Here is a 4765-nt window from a genome sequence, read left to right on the forward strand (position 1 = left end):
CTTATCAGTGATGAGGACGTCTGGGAAAGTACCACTTGCAGATGCTTGTCCATCATCAACAGAATGAATCATGTTCTTCAGATGATCCTTGGTGCCCCGGATGGTCGGGCCACCAATTGCGAATCCGCCTGCTATGACGACTCCTTATTAGTGTCCGAACTACTAGCTGGTGGACAGTCTTGGACGACTGTCCCGGATTCATCTTGTCAGTCACTTTGGACTTCAAGACATAAGATTTCAGGCCCCCTTGTCAGCCAAGCGGTCCAACGTCCGCTTGAGACTATAGTAGTCGTTGGTGTCATGGCCGACTTCCTCATGAAAGTGACAGTATTTATTTTTGTTCCGTGACTAGACGAAACTCTTCATCGGATTTGGCTTCTCAATGGTCAGCCGGTCCTTTATCTCCATGAGGATGAAGTAGTAGTCTTTATTAAACTCGTACCTCGGGACGTGCGGTTTGAGTTCTTTCTTTTTCTTTCTGGACGGCTGATCAGGCTCATCAATCGTCCAGACTTCTTTTCTCTTTTTTCTCTCTTCAGCTTTTTGAGCCAGCTGAGCAGACCGACTTTATTTTTTCTTGTCAAACTTCTTAGAGTCTGACTGATGGCTGGACGAGCAGAGGTCAGTGGCTTGAATAAAGCTGTCCGTCTCTATCAACGCCTCTTGGAGGGTGAAGACCCTCTTTCAGACGACATCAAACTTAAAGGTTGACCCATTCTTAGACCCTTGAAGAAGTCTATATAAGCTACCTCGTCGGACAGTCCTTGTATTTGGATTCTCACCAAATAGAACCATCTAACGTAGGAGCGAAGTCCTTCTCTCTCTCCCTGCCTTATGGTGCTTGAGTCGAGACATGTTTTCTTGGCAGGGATGTTCATCGAGAAGTTGGAGGCAAACAAAAAGGCAAGCCTCTTGAAGCTATCAATGCACCCGATTGGCAGGTTGCCAAACTATTGTTGGGCTATGTCCTTCAAGGTAGCCGTGAAGCATCGGTACCACATAGCATCTTCTAACCCCTACATGTGCATAAGGTTGGTGTAGGCCAAGAGGTGGTCCTCAGGGTTGGTGGTACCATCATAGGCACCAACCAACACAATTTTAAGCTTGGCCGGCTGTGCCGCCTCGGTTATCTCCTTGGTGAACGCAAAATTTTGTTCACCAAGTTTAAGTAGACGGAGCTGCCAGTCCAAGGGTTGGACATTAAATGCTGCCTGTCCCCCAAAGAGGGCCGGCTACATGAGTGGTGGGACGTACTGCATGTATGGCGTTTGAGGCACATACGGGACTGGTCCAATCATCTGAGGGTCAATGTGGGCAGACTTGCCGCCTGTATGGCTCTCATGCAAGGATTGAGAATTCCTTGCGGATGATTTTTGAAGTTGTATGGAAAGCTTGATGTAGAGGCTAACTCAGAAAGCTGCTGGCTCCGGTTGTGCTCGATGATGTGTCGAGCATCGGAGAAGGTTTTCTTACTGCTATCCGAGTGTACAGCTCGGACGACTTTCCTTTTGCCCGTCTGGGGCAGAAGGATCTTAGTCCAGTCAATGGCAGGCGTAGTCTTCTCCTTTGGATGTAGAGTAGGCTGCCTGTCTCTAACTGACTTCCTTCTCTCAGCCTGAGGAGTCTTCTTGGCCGACTGACCCTTGTTAGAGCCAGCCGTCCTCTTGTTGATCAGGTCCTTGATTTCACCCTTGAAACTTTTCATGAATTTCATGAGTTCGTCTCGGGTTACTGGAGCCTGACCCCCGCCGCCTGGGTGTTACCAGGCGGTGGTCCAGCAGTCTTTCTGGTACCAGCTTCGTTGTTGACTCGTTTCAGCTTATCTTTGGAACAGATGTGCTTAGAGAGGAGTGACCCATCAAGGCTCACTCGGGTTTCGACTTCACAATCGTTGTCCGTATCATGATCTGAATAGAAATCTCCATCGGCTCTAGGCCGGTTGGGTTCAGGTGGCGATACAGACTCTTTAACCATCTTAGAGGTAGTCTCCCCACAACGACGCCAAATTTTTTGGGTGTTTTTGTCCCTAGGGAGAGTTACGTCACTAAGACTGGTCCGGCGCGGTCTGTACCTGCAAAACACGGAGATTCTGGTTGGTTGGAGCTCCGCCTCCGACGATAAAGTTAGAATGCGTTGGAGAAAGTAAAAAGTGCGAAAAGGTAAAAGTGAGATCTTCTCGGATTTCGAGATTAGGTGTTTTCTCTGATGTGAGAGAATGTAGGGTAGGCTGTATTAAATTATAGATGTCCCCGAAATGGGGGGAATCTCCCTATTTATAAGGTCATCGGTAAATGCGCCCCTGATTAGGTCACTTTTACCTAATTCTGATGGGCTACGTTGAATTACGGCTTTTTAGGGATTTGGGCCCTAAAGGCCGTTTTTTTTCCTAAAATCTGGGAACACCACGTGTCAAATTAGGATAGGTCCAGTTTGGATAAATCGAGGGCTAACACGTGTCACCCTCTGATTGGCCCACGTGGCTTAGGTAAAAATTACCCAAAACACCATTCAAGCTGTCCTTAAGGAATTTTGCATAATTCGGCATTTGGTCAATGACATCGGTAAATGGAAAGGTAAGATGAAGTTGCCTAAGCATCTCTATGAATTTGCCAAATTGTTCATCTAATTTGTGCCTACTGAACTTTTGGGGATATGGAAGCTTGGGTTTGACAACTTCTCTTACTTTCTCTTTTTCTTTTTCAATTGGTTTCACACTTACATCCTCACTCAAAGAGATTTTTCCTTTCTCATCCTCAAACAAAACTTCCTTAGGACTTTCCTTAGCCTCACACTTCTTAGGCACTGCATTCTCAAGAATACTACCATTCCTTGTCACTATGGCATTAATTAGTCTCTTGGGATCTAAACCTTGAGATGGTAGAGAAGAAGGGCTAGCATGCTGTTTGAAAACATTTTCCAATTGAGAAATTTGATTCTCCAACATTTTACTATGAGCCATCATGTCATTAAACTTCTTATCACTAGATTACATGTAAGTGTTCAACACCTTGATTTGATTTTCAATGACATTCTTCAAACCACCTCTAGAAGAAGATGGTTGGGCATAAGAGCTATCATTTTGGCCTTGAGCCTTTGGAGTTAAATCGGGTGGGGGACCCCTTTGATTGTTATTTTGAAAATTGCCCCAATTTTGATTACTCCAATTGCCCCTACCTTGATTTTGGCCATTTTGGTTATGATTACCATAATTTTGACTATGGTTCCTATATCCTTGGCCTTGGTTTTGACCCCCATAACCTTGGTGGTTATAGTTGCTTCGAAATCCTTGGTTTCCTTGTTTTCTATAACCCCCATTGTGGTTATAATTATCAAAAATCCCATTCTGATAGTTCCTATTCCCATTATTTCTTTGACTATCAAATCTAGGTCCAATATTTTTATTAGACACATAATTCACATGTTCATTCTCATTGCCAACATAATCATCACATCCATCAAAAGAAGCATTAGGACAATTTCAAGCATCATGATCATACGAATCACACAAATCACAAAACATATGGCCACTAGACATGTTGCTAGAAGAGGGAAGGGGATTTGAGTTAGGAAATGTACCTCCCCCCTTATTTTGGGAGGGAAGAATTAGTGCTTGAGATGAAGCACTCTCAAGTTTGGCTTTGATGGAGGTCATTCCTTCCCTAATTCCGAGATTTGTGAGGACGAGTTGTTGATGGCATTGATGTGATCAACTGAGTACACCGAAGTACCAGTTTTGCTTGTTGTTTCACGCTCGTCATCTTGCCAATCCATATAATGCCTCACTATATCTTCAATGATGTCCACCACTTCCTCCCCCGTCTTGTTCATTATTGGTCCTCCGACTCCCACATCAAGGCAAGATTTTCCTCGAGGGTTTAGACCTCCATAGAAGATTTAGATGACTTGATAGGTAGGAATCCCATGGTGTGGGCACTCTCTTAGGTATTCCTTGTACCTCTCCCATGCCTCATAAAGACTTTCATTGGGTTTTTGCTTGAAGCTTTGAATGAGAGCTGTTGCTTCGGCCATCTTCTTTTGAGAATAAAACTGAGATAAAAAAATCTTTTTGTCACCTCATCCCATGTCCTCAAGGAGGTTGGTTTCACCTCCTTGTCCAACCACTCCAATGTACGTCCAATGAGAGAAAAGGGAAAAGCTCAAGGCGAATAAACTCTTGAGAAACCCCACTCACTGTGATAGTGTTGCAATACTTCTCGAATTCCTAAAGATGGTTGAGGGGACTGTCATGCTTTCCACCACTAAATTGACGCCTCTCTATCAATGTAATCATGGCCGGTCTAATCTTAAAGTCGTTTGCCGGTGTCGTAGGTAGAGCAATCCCACTCTCTTACTTATAGGCTCCCGGAACTCCCAACTCCTTTAATGCCACTCTTTGGTTGTCTCCCATGATGACTTGCTCTTCTTCTTGCCTAGGAGAACGTCTAGCAACTCTCAACTTTGTAATTGTCCTTTCAATTTCCGGATCTAAAGGTAATAGAGAATGAACACAAGATCTATGCATACAATCTCAAAGAAAAGGTTAGTAGCACGGCTACAAATGTAGCCTAAAAGAAAGAAAATCTTTTTGTATTTTTCAAATAAAAAGGAATAGACTTAATCAACAATAGCAAATAACCATGCCATTCCCCAGCAACGGCGCCATTTTGATGGGAGGAAAACCAAGGTCTTTGAGTTCTAAGCATCCCCCAATCAAACCAAATTTATAACCAAACCCAACCTTAAGTATAGGGGTAAGTTTGGGTTG

General features: G+C 44.1%; 1 non-coding gene across 1 annotated transcript; it reads left to right on the forward strand.

Moving 5' to 3' along the window:
- The first annotated feature begins 3916 nt into the window (after nt 1-3916).
- LOC145590292 (small nucleolar RNA R71) lies at nt 3917-4021 on the forward strand. Its single transcript, XR_014101928.1, has one exon. It is a non-coding gene; the product is annotated as a small nucleolar RNA R71 (small nucleolar RNA).
- Nucleotides 4022-4765: the final 744 nt, after the last annotated feature.

The sequence above is a fragment of the Chenopodium album genome, chromosome 17, assembly GCF_948465745.1.
Source record: "Chenopodium album chromosome 17, dcCheAlbu1.1, whole genome shotgun sequence".
Taxonomy (NCBI): domain Eukaryota; kingdom Viridiplantae; phylum Streptophyta; class Magnoliopsida; order Caryophyllales; family Amaranthaceae; genus Chenopodium; species Chenopodium album.